The 16,047-nt window shown below is 44.9% G+C and overlaps 1 long non-coding RNA gene and 1 pseudogene across 1 annotated transcript; both read left to right on the top strand.

The window, feature by feature from the left end:
* The window catches only part of LOC142586208 (sodium-coupled monocarboxylate transporter 1-like), a 53,113-nt pseudogene extending 43,658 nt beyond the window's left edge, over nt 1-9,455 (top strand).
* A 1,453-nt stretch (nt 9,456-10,908) lies between these two features.
* LOC142584256 (uncharacterized) lies at nt 10,909-12,330 on the top strand. Its single transcript, XR_012828742.1, has 2 exons — nt 10,909-10,993; nt 12,198-12,330. It is a non-coding gene; the product is annotated as an uncharacterized LOC142584256 (long non-coding RNA).
* Nucleotides 12,331-16,047: the final 3,717 nt, after the last annotated feature.

Below are 16,047 nucleotides of genomic sequence, written 5' to 3'. Positions count from 1 at the left end.
ATGCAGGGATTGCATATGGATGGTGGCGGGGTCTGAAATGCGTTGATGCTTGAAAGGTAAAGCTTTCATAGAAAGAAATCGTCGTGAAACATCCTAGTTCTCGCATAATACATCCTTCATTACCGTCTACTCAGATACGGTGGAGCAAGTAAGTGTAAGTAGACGGAAACACGTGATTGAAACTAAACCACAGCGAACGCAGAGCTCTGTCATTTTTCCTCCAAGTCCACCGGTACTGTTTACGTTTGGTATGACTGTCACACCACAGCGCAAGTGCTTATGATTTAATGAAGGGCTTTGTTTTAGAGAAGAGCGATCGCTATGCGGGAAACGACAACGGGCTGGGTATCCTGTACCTGTAACCTGTACCGCAATATTCCTTGTCGCTTAGTGCACGCTACATTCTGTATATAGTCACGAATCATTGATCGTTCTTGGTTTCCGTAACAATATTCTGTTTTTTATATCGCGTGTTACCACTCTAGTCATGACTTCAACATGTGGAAATGCAATATGTTCTCGCTCGCTGCGAGCAATGTGAGAGCAGGATAGCGAACATGGCTTCGAGTCTAAGTGGCGCACTATCCCAGCGAACTTCGGCGCAACTCGTGAAGTTATAGCACGCATGCCGGCTAAAAAAATGAAATATAAAATTCGTTTCACAGTCTTCACAGCACGCTTCGCAATGATATCGAGACGTTGCTTTCTATTGGCTTACCATTGTTGACGCAGACTTTGTGTGTTTACAAGCCAGAAGACAATCTCTATATCACAAACCTGCCCACCATGAAGGTTTGACTGCTTTTCTCGGAACAAAAAATGACACATCACCGAGGTGCAGGAAAAATGAATAGATCATGGCATGTCCCGCCTCATTACCTGGCGATGCTGAACGCTGCCTGCACAACACACTCCGACACGTCCACATACGTGGCAGCGCCAACACATCTCGTAGCATTAACTAACGTATCTAACCAATAAGTGCCCCCGCCGAGATCGGTGCCAAATAAGTGGCCCCGCCGAATAAGGGAAAGGCAAGGATGATAACCTGGATTAACCCGGTTGGTATTCGCCCCTGAGAAAGGGAGGAAGGGCACCGAAAGCTGAGATCTCCCCTTGATCCAGACGACCCTGTTCCCAGAGGGCTATCTCGAGAAGCGGAAGCCCTTATAACGAAGGCGAGAGTAGGATACGCCATGAAAGACGACATTGTCGTCTGATGGCAGTGGCGAGGGCAACGCGATTATCATGACCACCTGCAATCACCTCCGCAAGTGAAATGCTAGGCGTGCTCGAGGGAGGTAACTTCAAATGTTCACTTCGTGCGGGAATGCGAAAGACTCAGCAAAGTCTGGAAGACCTACCGGCCTAAAGAGCTGACGTCTTTTTGAACGCTGGGCGTTACGACGGACTAAGATCAACGAGACACTTAGCTCACTATGGAGCTTCGTGTGGGAAGCTTCCATAGTGAGCCACACTCAATTACCATAGCTACTTGCTCAAATAGGCCTAGATCCTTCATTTAAATACATTTCTCTCTCTTTCCCTTCAGTATTCACGCACATACACGCGCAATGTAGTGTGGTTTCACGGGGGCGCATCAGCATTTGGTGTTCACAAGTGGTTTTCCTCCGATGTACTGACCGATGGCAATGTTGCTTAGCGTCTGGGATCACACGAGCACCGGCGTATCCAGTGTATCATGGCTGATGGAATTGTCTGAATTTTTTACTGCAATTAGCATTCTTACACTACTTCCCCTCCCCCCCCCCCTTGTCGTGGTGTTGCTGTCTGCTGTATAGCTCATGAAGCATCGCTCTAGCGCGCAAACCAAGAAATATACATGTCCGACGGTTTCTTTCTAGCCCAGTTCCCTCAGCCCGACGCTCTGTCCACTAGACACTGAACTTGTTTTATTGCTCATTACATCACGGACACATGCCTAGAAAGACAACATAACACTCTTACCAACTTCAATGGTAATAGCCAGCGCTTTGAGACGCTTGGCACGTGAGTCACGTCACATGACAACAATTTACTGATAAAGGTAAGAACACGTGCTCTTCTAGCTGAGAATAAAAAGAAAAGCTTTGTGCCGGAAAGAGAAGCCTATGCAATCACGCCGTAGTTAATTCAAAGTCAGATAAGCTGAAACCCAATCCTGTGGAGTCCGAAGGTGTCGAGCTAGAAGAACGGACTCTTGATATGTACAATTGCACGGTAACGAAACTGAAGCAATGGCAATCTCAGAATAGCCCCTACATATGGTAAATAAATATGTCTTCTGCAATACGTTGTGTAGCTACATTGATGGATTGCTAATCGCATTAACATCGACTGTCATTGGGAGTCTGGAGATGGATTGTGCCGGAATTTTACAGGTGCATTTTGTAACTCTGCGCCCACCATTCACTCAGACAGCTTGGAAACTCCCTGCACAGAAAAAGATAGACGAAAATAATTTACTACAATGCAACAGAGGGCTGCTGCGATGAAGACGCTGCATCGTGCAAACCATGATGAAGAACTGAAAGGCGGAAAGTGGTCACAAACTACTGTTTCTTTGTTGGATTTGTTAAAGACACTTTTTCAAATAATCTTATAATGATCTCACTGTTAAAGTCTTCTCGCGAATCTCATGCGACACAATTTTTTTGGAATCATTCAACTATAAGTGGACTTTTTCGTATCCGCAAGCACGCTGGGAACTACACAGCGGAGAAGCCAAGACGCCAAAGTATAGAAGAGCAATATAAACTTATGGCGAATTCCATTGGTCGAACTGGAGCATGTTTTCTGGCTCCGTGGTAAAGAAACCGAATTCCACAGGTCGATCTAGATCAAGTTTGCGTTTTCCACTGGTCGATTTGGATCAACCGGCACTTCGACGGAGCCCTTCTCTTTGATCCGCCGAGCAGAGAGGAATTTCACCATAACTCCGACGACGCGTTGCGTCACTTTTTCTTTTCTCTCCGCGAAAATTTCTTTTCTCTCCTTATCTGTTCTTCCCTTTTCCCCCTCTCCAAGTGTATGGAAGCCAACCGGGCACGTCCTTGATTGTTGTTGTTGTTGTAGCCTGTGGCACGTGTGGCTCCTACCCACGGTGGGGGATTAGCCAAGAAATGGGTGGATTATACCAAAATAATATAGAGCACAAATTTCCTAATATCTATTGGAATAGCATTGAATAGGGTTGAAATACCGGTTAAAATGTAATCAGGAAGGTGCTGTTGAATGAGTAATAATTAATTTAAAATTAATAAAAATAGAATTTAGCAGGGCATTCGTTTAGATTCTGTAAGGAATGTTTGGACAGCGAAGCATGCATCCCTGTGGCTGAATCCCAAAGTGGACGCCCCGAACGAAAGAATTGCAGGTTCTGTCAAGTCCAGGCCAAGTCTTCGAAAAGGTATCTCCAACAATCTTTTTCTTAACGCAGCAAAGCGACGACAAGATAGAAGAAAGTGCTGTATCGTCTCCTCCTCCTCACAAAAAGAACAAAGGGGAGAGGGAACCAAACCCGACCTGTGTAAATAGAAGTTTAGGGAGGGAATGCGGCAGCGTAATTTGGTGAGGCAGACCTCAAGCATCTTTGTGTAACAAGATTCGCTATGCCAGGGAAATGCCAGGTGTTTATACTCTGGAGAAGCTGTCAAATGTGGGTTTGATAAGGCTGATCTAATTGATCGCATCCGAAATCTTGCCGCCGTGATCTGTGCTGTCACTGGTAGAATAGGAAGAACAGGGCCCGCTAGTGATGCATGTGCCAGTGAATCGGCAGTTCAGTTTTAGCATGGGTGACTCATTAGTAGCGGTAAGGAGAGCATACAGAAAGGGAGTCAGTAAGAATAGCAGCCGTTGTAATCATGTGGTCTAATTTACGTAAAGCTAGGATTACTACTAACAACTCGGCCAGAAAAATAGGCACGAAATCAGGCAATCTTAAAGAAAAAGACCAGTCGAGCGCAGGACAAAAGATTCTAATGCCAGCTTTTTCCTCGCACTGTGAGGCATCTGTTGCAATGATAATGTTTGTTTCTAGGGTGCTTAGGTTGTCTTGCAACATGGCGTTTAAGATGCCGTAAGGGAGTAGTTTCGCGTGGTTCGGGAAAATGTCGTCGAACCTGATCTCTGGGTAATTTGAATGCGTATTATTAGGAAGCACATCACGAATTTGCACATTTAGTGGTTCAAGTAATGTTTGCACAAATATAATCTGTGGTCTATGAAACCTGGGCCAATGAACAGGAAAAAATAATTCTGGATCGGAGATGAAAATAATTTGAGGACGGTTTAATGATGATTCATATAGCCTTAAGAAGGTCTGAACGGTCAGAAGCTGAAATCGGCATAATATGGGTGGGATTCTTGCTTCCATGTATAATACGGCATTTGCAACGTATTTTGGAAGGCCTAAGCACAGACGTAGGGCCCCTCGTTCTAACAAAACTAGCGGCCGAAGCTTGTATGATGGAACACCTGAGAATAAAACACATCCACATTCTAACACCGGACGAACGTACATTTTATATACCATCAAGAGGGATTTTCTGCGAATACCTGTTCTTCGATTGCTTAACTTGCGCAAAATGCCCATTGTACGAGCTCCTTTTGTCGCAATATATTCAATATGTGGCCGCCAGTTAAGATTACCGTTGTAAATAACTCCAAGGTACTTTAATGACTCTACTTGTCGGATGTCTTCGAGATGGTAGTTCAGCGATATGTATATGGGTCTTTAACAGGAAAAACAAGTATGGCACACTTATTAGCATTCAGGTTTAAGTGTAAGCTATCCAGCCAGTGTTCCAGTTCCCGTAGATACGACTGCAAAGTTTCGTAAAGAGAGTATATGTCACTAGCCATACCAAAGAAGGCAATGCCATCAGCATAAACGTACGTACTAACTCCTGGGTGAACGGGGAATCTGCTCAGTAAAATATTAAATAATACTGATGAGAGTACCGATCCCTGAGGCACACCTCTTGTTTGCTTATGTTTTCTAGAAGAATAGCCGCTTCGAAAACAATAAACGTCCTTGATTAACCTCCCTATATTTCCCTCTTCGTCTTCCATTCTTTCGAAATGGTGTAGTTCAGCCGTGCAACAGCCGTGCTTCTTGCTTTGAGCAATTCTGAGAGCAGGCCCAGTTCATCGGAAAGTAGCAGCAGCAACGACGAGGAGTTAAGCGTGCATTAAGAAATGACATTTAAGGTGCAAATGATGAAATCGCGATATGGCTGGCGGATATGGCGGGCGCCCAAATTCCGCCGCACTCCCTGTCGGAGCATTTTTATTTTTCGCTGGTCTATAGTGATTGCATCGCCCCGTCCCGAATTTTGTTTATCTCTCGTGGATTCAACGCCGCGCACTAGATCGACCACTGGAATTCACATTTAGAGAAGGGAAACTGTGCCTTCCACAGTGAAACGGAAATAAGAGTAAATAAGAGTAGCGGTGGCGTTGTGAACTAAAGTATGCGACCGAGAGATGGCGCTGGCAACATCAAAACTAATATTATGATCATTACGTAGTGAGCAATATGGCCGCAGCTGTAGCGGTTCGTAGGGCTCATCGCGCTGCTCGCTCGCTGGTTTTGGGCGTATTGTTACCGCTTTCGTGAAGGTATTCGTGTGTACGGCATTGTAACAAGACTGCAGATATGTTTACTATGTCACCAGGTGATCGAGAGGCCTCAACTGGCAAAAAAAAAAGAAATATTTCAAAAGCCTACATCGTTTTTGGATATGGTGAATGAAGCAGTACATGCTCACAATATTCGTTCAGGTCAGGCGGACTTAATGCTGTCAGTCACTGATTTTACAACATAGAGAAACATAGAAAGCGATCTATTTAATTGAATTGAAAGCTGAATTCGGGCGAAGTTTTCTCATCGTTTACGGCGTGCCGCTAAAGCAGGGAGAGCGAAATTTCGCACAACGATATTTATGGTGTGCTGCCCACGTACTTGTAGTTGCATACAGTGCTGCTTGACGTGTTTCATATTATGTGTATGTTGTGTGCCTTCGGCAATTTCCGCTTGATTAAAACAAGAAACAAAAATTGATAGGCAAAGATGTGCTGTAAGCAAGATAAGCTCGAGCTGCACTGTCCCATCGTTTTCATAGCACATTGGCGAGGGGCACATAGCGTAGGGGAAAAGCATTAAATTAAATTTCACAGCACATATTGTCTGCTCTTGATACTTCTGCGGTATATTTAGTGTTCAGGTAAGGCATTCAAGGCTTTGGCACTAGTGGAGTACTCGTAGGAAACCAAGGAAACTTATGGAAACAACAGTGCTTACAAGGACTTCTGCAAGTATTGTGTGAATAAACAAGCACACTAAATAAAGATATAAGCCACTCCAATTAATGCTCACGGATTCTTGGAAAATGCAATTTACCGTTTAACGCTGAAAAAAAAACTGGTTTACGTATTGAAACATGCAAATAGGTTGCAAGCAAACGTACAATTCAATTGAATAAGAGAGGTGATCAAAGGAAGCCTCAGCCTAAAGCCAACGTTTCAACGAGCACACATATTTGTGAGGGCCGTGACGAAGACAAGTTGACACGCTGGGGCTTCCCTTGCACATCCACTGTTGATTGGCCGAATGTTAAACGAAACTTACAACGAGTATATTTCAAAATCTATTTGGGACCATACTGTGCTCAGGTTTGTCGTCTGCTGTTTCGAGAGAAAGAAAAAAGGTGTTTTTAGTGATTTGTCTGTTCGAGAAGTGCAAAGAAGGCCGGTTCTTTGAACTTGCATTTCTAGCTATCTATTAAGGTGCAAGGCTGGCCTGGTTATTGATTTCATAAACTGTACATGAACCATTTGAACTTAACAAATGTAAAATAAAGCGCGTGTCCAAATCTATTTCTAATGCTAGCTCTAACCATCTTAACGTTCCCTCAGATTTCATGATATCACGTAAATATCTTTGTGTACGCATTACATTACAACTTAAATTGGACTATTAATATAGAGTATGTCATTAACTTTGCTCATCACATGCTCGGGTTCTTACGGTGCAACTTTTCCAAAGCACCGTCTACTTTAATACTACAGCTTTATAATACTCTAATACCCTCCAAACTTGAATATGCATCTGCAATATGGGATCCTGGTCGCATTAATCTTACTACGTCACTCGAACTAGTACAAAATAAGTCTACTCGTTTCATTATTTTTAATTATAACCGTGATGCGAGTATAATCTCAAGGAAAACTAACCTAGCCCTTATTCCACTAGCTAAATGGCGCAAGCTCACCCGTCTTTTGCTATTTCATAAAATTTCCGTCACACCAAACTTCACGACGATTTAATACTGCGGCCTCAGTGAATTCGGAAGCGTGTCGGTCATCGCAGTAAAGCAGGGATTGATTCCTGTTACACGAAGTATTTCTTTGAATCTTTCATCTCACGTACATCTCGGGAATGGAATAACCGTCCCTCAAGTATCGTAGCCATCACCGATAACAAACCTTTTTTGCCAAACATTAGCTGACATTGTATAATCCATATAATTATTATATTGCCGTGCGGTAATAGTTGGCTTATAGGTTGACAAAAGTCTCTACGACAGATAGGCAACGTTTCCTTACTCTAGATATATATTCAAAAAGTGTTTCAGAACCCCTTTAAGGGCAGGTGTTCTTTGCGTTTAGGATAAAGACCGAAAATCCGGACGCTTGCAAGTGCAGCTTTTGAAGGTAACTAGAACTGAATTTCCTTGTGCATCCAGTGCTGCGTGCTAAACCGCCCGCCTTGTTCGCGTACGCAGTGGGATCCTCCGGTTCTACCACATCTCCTTCATGTGGGTCGTCCTAGTCGGCTTTCTCACCCACATGATCGTCTCGCTGGTCGTCAGTTTCGTCTTTGGTGAGCTGCCGACGAGGCCGAATCGTTGTGAAAGATATGTGTGCACATGTCTTGCGCTGAGACAGCGAGAAAGTCATTTAGTTAAAAGTGCAGTATTTGTGTATCTAAACGTAATTTTTTTTCTTTAGCAATCATTCAAACTGAAAAGACCAACGAGGCTCTATTTAGCCATACCCATAGCAACTACGTCTACCGTTTGGTCAACTGAAAAAGTCACATGCAGTTACATGTTGTAGTTATGTGTTATTCGCCAATACAATAAAAATCAGAAAACTCGTACAAAGTACTGAACTTGCACATGATCCTTAGCTAACTGACACTAGTTTTTAAACTACTGTTAAAATTAAATTTAGTTCTGCAAAAACTGTGCGCGACCAGCGCTTTTACATCTGTAACGCGTAAGATCACCTTGACTACAGATCATTTCAGTGACGAAAGTCCTTGGGACACGGCCACATATACCTCGAGAAAGCGACACGTGCATTGCTGCAGTTACTGAAGTTGACAAACGTCAGTGACTGACTGTTGTCTCTATGTGCACATCTGAATGAAGCACCCTATGTGTTTTGGTTTTTTTCATTCCTTTCTTTCTTTCTCTCTTCCTTTCCAAACATTAACTCCCTTCCTCCAGCCTAGGGTACTAAGCCGGACATGCATTTGCGTGACTTGCTTGCCTTTACTTCCTTTTTTTCTCTCTCTCCCTAAAGGCTGTCATGGTCCTTAACGCGAAGGACTTTCCTTTGGTATAGAACGCAACGAGAAGGACTGCGTGGATCCCCAGTACATCTGCCCCTTCTTACGGCCATGCATGGGAAACTACGCCCGGTGCAGTAAGGACGCTGACAACGCACTCGGGGAGCATCTGCCGACGGTCAGTACATCTTTAGAGCGCAGTCATTGCTGTCGAGGCGTTGTGTACCACCTAAAGCCTGCCAGTATGAAGTGTAGGAACACTCCCGTGCATCTTAGTTTGTACACTTCATAAATGGCAATAGGGGGAGGTCATCAGGGCTAGGGTTAAACCGGAGAAAAAGTTTTATTTTGTAATTATGCATGGTCAAGAGTGAAAGAAATGATGGCAACGGTTTACAGCGAGAGCAGCTTTACCGTGATGAAACAGGTTTTATGCACGCCTGATCGAAACTTCAAAGGCCGGAAATATGGTAACGGCGTTGCATTAATTCGCCACGTGCCTTCGAATGCTATATGTCGCCGCCGAGAGAGCTCCACAGCTAGCCCTTTCAGATCCCTACTTTGTAGACGATACCTTATTTATGAACTTAGCACGTATTGCTCCTTTGCAAAGCACATTCAGCGGTCGCCTTTTTTTTTTTGCAGCTACTGCGCATAGTATACACAACCAACTTGAATATATTTGCATATTGTGAGTCGTGTGACGCTAAATCCGCCACCCTATATCCAAATACTCAGATGCCCACGTGTATCATGCATAACAATGTCATTTTGGGTTACTTGTACATCGAAACAATCTTATTTGGCACACCGTGCGCCTTAGCAATCGCAGGCGGGAAGTGCACCCCCCAACGCTTGCTTGTACTGGCTCTAACGTTCCGACTTCGCACCTTGTCGGCTCAGTGGTCTCGAGCGCTTCTTCTTCTTTCAAGCGAAGATTTCTTTACCTAGCATTCCATGGTTTCGCCTGGGTTGGTAGGTTGGTCGCTGGGCAGATTCTTGCCGAGTAACTTCAATTTCACTCTTAAAAAATAAATAGGAGAGCATATGGTGGCGAGCTTCGAACCCCGGCCCACCAGCACACCAGTTTTATGCTCTAAGTATTAGGCCAAGAACACACGTATCCTACTTTAGTGCGTACGCCAACTAGGCCTTTGAGATCATTGTTACGTGTTGATGTTGATAATTTCAATGGTATAGGACATACCCACAACGGGGAGTAGGTTATACATAAGATCGACCTCGCTTCATGCATTTCCGTATATATATATATATATATATATATATATATATATATATATATATATATATATATATATATATATATATATAGACTTTTATTCCACAACACCACCTGGCTCCACTGACTCAGATCGAGCGCGCTAGCGTCTTCTATTCTCGCGCTACCTGCATACGAGCCCCTCTTCTTCTTCGCCTGCTTTGGAGGCCGTAGTTGCGCCGCCACGCATTCAAAGAACACTGACTGCTTCTCACGCTTCCCGGCAAATGCAGCTTATGTGACCGTAATGTTTACCGGGAAACGCTGGCGGCGAACGCTATGCACGAATGCCAGGTTTCTGATAGAAACGCGGCCTATTGCGTGGGCTGATGTCGGAAGTACGTAGGGCAAAGGCGAGCCAAAAAAAAAAAAAGTTACGTCATTTGCAGGTTTCTGCTATTGTGCCACACATTTAGTATTTTAGTCTGACAAGATGTAACATAAAAGGCATGCGTTTTCGGTGTTTTGGTTCACGACATTTGTTTGCGGACTATCATTCTCAAAATCCCGAGGACTAACTTTGGCAAGAACCTAAGACAAGGTATGAGCAACTTGGGTAATAGAATGGTGTGGTACTATAACCCACATATACCACATGTCACACAGCAAGGCGTGGCCTCTCTCTCTCTCTCTCTCTTTAGCACCAACACCGGTTTTTCTGCGACACGGGGCCCTTAACGCTATCACCATAGAGAAAGAAATTCAACAAGAGGGGACACTCTTCAAAAACTGGCAACAGGAAACACGTCACGCCTAGTTTCAACAACATCCGATAGTTGACGCGAGCATCAGAAAAAAAAAATGTGAAATAAACTTCTAGACAACGTCTTATTTTTTTTATTCCTTCCCACTAAAAGTGAAAAAGTTTTGCGTGTAAATGAACTTATACTTTGCAACTTTTTGTTGCGTTGCCTAGCAACAAGCTAGCGGCACGCCAGACGCGTGCATACGTCATGCGCCAGACAAGCCGCAGGAGTGAGCGGGGCAGGTCGTACGTGCGAAGCTTGCGTGCTCGGCGAGCCGTCTGTTTTGGATATAGCCCATTTTTTTGGGGCTCCTGGCCTTTTCTATGCTTCTCTTGTGTATCGTCTGCATTTCAACACGGCACCACTGCACTACTGGACTACGGCAAGGTGAGAAATTGTGTTTGACAGTGTGCGGCGTATTTTAAGCACATTTAGGCTTAGTTCGAGTGGCGCAGTTAGCGAAAAACAGCTTCGCCGTCCTGATGCAGTTAATTTGAGTTAATGCCTCGTCCTGGGAGATGTTTGTGACGCTTTCTATGAGCCCCAACGTTACTGTAACTTATTTCGGTAGTTTTTTGGGCACGCTTGCTGCGCCCGGCTTATTTACGCAGTAAGCGAAAACCGGCTCGGCCGTGTGACGCACTTGCGCGTGTACATGCGCGTACTACGTCGTAGCGCCTAAGACAGACAAGTTTTCGCGCATTCTGTGGTCCCCAACATTATTGTAACTAGCGTCGTTATATTTGGGGTAGTTTAGAAGCACGGTTGCCGCGCCCGGTTTATTGGCGCAGTTAGCGAAAAGCAGCTCGGCTGTGTGTCGCAATTGGTTTCGCGTGTACTGAACCTTACTGGTAGAAGTTCGTGACGCATTCTGTGACCCGAAAAAGTATTGTAATTTATTTGGTAACTTTTTGGGATATCTTGAGGCTTTCCCGCCGCGCCTGGGGTTGTGAAGCTGTTAGCAAAAAAGCAAGCCGGCCGTAGTGTTAGTTTTGCGTGAACGGAATTTTAGTGGGACAAGTTTGTGACGCATTTTATAGCCCTGCAACAACATATACCTTATTTCAGTACTCACGCTTCTCGAAAACGCGACGAGCGATTGCCGAGAGTGATAACACGGGAGTGTTGCATGCGCCGGCAGGACGCGTAAAAGATAACACGGAGGAGCTCAAGAACATGCCATTTATGTGTTCTGAGTGACTGAAAACAGGCTTTGCACCTACGAGTCTGACTTGCGTGCGATTAGAAGGCATTCTGCGAGCGTGTAACATGGTCTGGCTGAGCCTGTGTTGTAGCCACCTTTGTGTAGTTGGCGTACCATCGTGTCGACTGAGGCCAAGTTTTGGAAACGCGCAGTCACCCATGTATTTATGCACTTAAAGTGCAGGAAATAATGCCCGAGAAAGGAGGGGTGCTTGAAAATCGGATGTTCAGATTTTATGGCATTGTCTTTGCTGCGAAATGTACGTAAAAGTGAATTTATCTATAATGCCGCTCATTTACCACTTAAGCACGTTTCGCCTCTACACGCAATACTCCTGTTAGGTCAATATACCGAAATGATACATGCTTGTAATTTACTTTCTTTCAGCTGATGGCAACCGGTGGAGCATCGTACGGCAACGACTGCTGCTTACCTGGTGCCACGACTTTGGATGAGTGCAGAAGAAGCCCGGAACGAGCATTTATATAGAGCAAAATAAACATTTCATCATTTCAGAAGACATCTTTCGTTTTCTTTATGAAATTGCACCTGACAGATTCGGCGCGGTCTTGTAAAGGTCAATCGCAATCATTTCTACTTTTTAATGAAACGACTCCACGCCAAGGCCACGCGAGGTTCAGCAGAAGCGAAAAAAAAAAGAATTCCGCGCTGAGCAACGGAGCCAGCGCGGCGGGTACCAACTGGTGTTAAAAACGCGCGCGCCCAAAACCGAAACCGGAAGAAGTCAACATCCGCTTGGGGTGCTACAGTCAATTCGGCCGCTGGGCTCTATGGGAGTGTCCGCTCTTGTTGAAATTTCTTTCTCTATGCTATCGCTTTAAAGAAACGATGATTATTGTTGTGGAGAGGAAATATACGGAAGTTCTCGGTGTAGTCAGCATCATATGACAACAACGCTCGCAAAATAATCAATGTGAAAAGCCACACCAGCGTAGCGGCTGTGTATTGCAGTTAATTTTTGCTTTTTCCTGCATTGAACAGGACGAGACGGCCCCAACTGAACTCTGCGATATCACGTTGGAATGGCAGCAGCCTCTTGGAACTACCAGTGCCTAAAACGACAGAACCACAGTGCACAGTGACAACTTGAAATGTCATCGAACACTGTTTCATTTCCATCATGTAGTACTTTCCTTTCACGCGGACATAAAATGTCCCCGCATGTTTCAAAATATGTCAGTCTTTGTGCTCCACGCCAGTGGAAAATAAAGAAAAGCTGGTCATTGCCACTTGTTTGCTTTACTGTGATTACGAAGTTCCCAAAGGGACTCTATATATCCCCTCTGACATAATTTAGGGCAGCTTGAGTAAGCAAGCGCGTCGTGCGCAGAATACATTGACGCGAAAACAGTTTCGATACGCGCAACGGCAAAGCCACAATTTAATCAAACTGAGTTCCCTAGATAAAACACGTTTACAAGGTAGTGACACCGCCCTCGTCACTCTCGCGCTTACTCTCCCTTTTCTACTTCATTCGAGTCTGTGATTGATGAATTTGCTTGCACTTGTTGTGCGAAATGGCTAGAGGTGATATGTAATATATCGGAAAAGGTTCAAAACTAGAGTGCATTCGCTAATCATCTGGTCGGATTATTGCCGGAAGAAAAGGCGTAGTCGTAGCCCAGAGATAGGACGGTTTTTATAGTGTGCTACGGCAGCCGGCATAAAAAAGCACGCGGCGCTGTAATAATCTGCATGAGAAGCCCCTTCCTGCTCTCTGGAAGCTACTGGCGCCTCGGGCAATGAAGAATGCGAACACTTGGAAAAGTTTTCGTCCGCGTTTTGTTGGCTGCTACCGACGCCTGTGGCGTCGCAACTGGCCACAGCGTCCGTCGCTGCGCAACAATACGAACTTGGGGCGTGGTAGCTGATATACGAATTATACTCACCTTAATTTGAGAGTGCACCTGCGTTCTCATACCTTGCAGCCCTCGCTTCGCTAAACGCCGCTTATGAGACAGAATATACTTCACTGAAGACAAGTTTTTCTTCTTTTTTTTAGAATGAAATAGGGGGCCGTGGGCTTAGTCAAGCTGCAGTAACGCAGTTTTTTTCGCCACCCTCCTTTTCTTTTTGTTGAGAGATGAAACAATATTTTGATTTGATTTGAAACGCCGCCAGCATCGGAGCCCCAAAACAGCTGTATGACACCAAGCCTAAAGCCGCACGCCAGCGCCATTAATACGCCGCAAACAACAAATGCTTCGGCGCTGCAACTATAGGCCGCGTATACTTTAATGCCGGGGCTTCGTTTCATTTGCAGTGCACTTTTTTCTCAGCAGTTCCTTCAGGTTTGCTTAGCCGTCTCTCTGAATATGCTCAACCACTCTGAGTCATCTGCACCGCGTCTAGTTGGCGTTTGCTTCGCACTGTCATTGAGGCCGTCATCGCGCACAGTAGAAGGGCGCAGTAGAAGATGCAATGAACCATAAGGCATTTCAAGCATTCCGCATCGTCAACGCATCATCAGCGCTAAGGCTGTGGTGCAATCTGCTAGGTTAAATTCAAACCTATTTAATACCCGGGCATCGTCTGTGTAGGCCTGACAGCGTCAAAACAAGGAGCTGATCTCAAATAACAATGACATATCATACCTAATGTCCTGCCCTCAGCATGAAGTGAGGCTAAGTGATGGCTTAGTTAATCTTTTACTTCTCGCCGTCGTAGTGGAGGGCAAGCAACAAGGATGAATTTGGATTGAAGCTGGCTCATGCAAGGGAGAATGCGAGGCGCTATATGGCTAGTGGTGTAAAATATAAAACATGCACAACGTTGCTACTTAGACAGCACGCATTATGCTGCTTCTTATACTGTATACTTGTACTTTGAACTGAGCAATTGCTTTTTGTATATGTGATTTACTTCTATCAAAACATACGTATTTCTATTCGGCATGATGATAACTCACATCTAACTTTCCTTTTTTTTAAGCACGCCCTCATTAGTTTTGAGCCTTTTCGGGGGCGCTCCCGTGCAGTTTGAGGAGGAGGAAATCAGCAGGAAATCAGAAGTGGCGCAACCTTGTAAACTTGTTTTATCTGGGGCTCTTAAACAAACAATTGTGTGCCCTTACGCGGGCTTTACGGTACCTCACTGACACGTCGTGACGCATTGAGGGTCAATTACATGACGTCACCATTGAAAACAATGTCGATTGGTGCGTCTAAAGGTGTAAAGGTTCCTGGGCATAGATGCATCGAGGGTAATGGGATGGCAGACCAAATGACCACATCAGTTACATTGCAAGTTATTATTCCTACCACTGCTATTCCTACCACAGATCTCAAGCCTTTTTTGCGAACGAAACTGCGAAGCCACTGGCAACGCTTGTGGGACAATGAAACAAATAATACGCTTCACTTGATTAAGCCACAGCTAGGTTTTTGGCCCTCCGCAACAAGATCACGGTGAACAGGGGCGCTATAACGTAAAACTATTCCAAACTTTTCTATTCCAATTCTGCAATCAGCCCACTGCGATTGGTGAAAAACTTTTTTGGACCACCTCCACTTCACCTGTCTGTCACGCGACGTCACGAAAACCGCGACAGCTCCCCATCTGATATGACGTGTACACACTGATTATGCATAGTTTGACCGAACAAAACAAAAAGAGTTATTTATGATTCGACGCCTTTTTGCGGTTAGCCCTCGGCTATTGGTCAAAATTTTCGGGCTGCACCCACTTCACCTGCCCCTCACGTGACGTCACAAAACCGCAAAAACTTATTGCGTCAAAGGGACGCGTACGCGTTAAAGATGCATTAATATGCCGAACAAAACTGAATTTTCTTCTGAATAGCCTCAGCCTGCCCCGTTCTGAAAGGAATAAAAGTTGGCTACCGCCGATCGCTCCGGCACTGGCTACTCGCCCGTGCCGGAGAGCATGGGTTTATTTGCGTGTAATAAAACGTTTTGCGTGGCCGTGTAACGTTTTTGAGAACTTTCGGCATGTTTACAACCTCGTTCTGCAAACTCTTCTTTGCTAAGGATCTGTTTTAGCGTCATTCTTAAGCTTTTATTGCATGCCGCCGCGATTGTCGACGAGCCACCGCAAGCTAAGTAAGAGAAAGCGGACCAATCGCAGACGCCGGCACCACCTTCTTCGTCCGGTTATCGATATTCAGCGCAGTAGCTCAGCCCCATCGAATCCTTCTCCACTTGAGCATGCTCCTTGCCTCTTGTGAGCCAATTAAAAAAGACAAGCTGCTCAGTGC

Source organism: Dermacentor variabilis, chromosome 6, assembly GCF_050947875.1.
Source record: "Dermacentor variabilis isolate Ectoservices chromosome 6, ASM5094787v1, whole genome shotgun sequence".
NCBI lineage: Eukaryota > Metazoa > Arthropoda > Arachnida > Ixodida > Ixodidae > Dermacentor > Dermacentor variabilis.
This window is presented reverse-complemented; position numbering and strand designations above follow the sequence as displayed.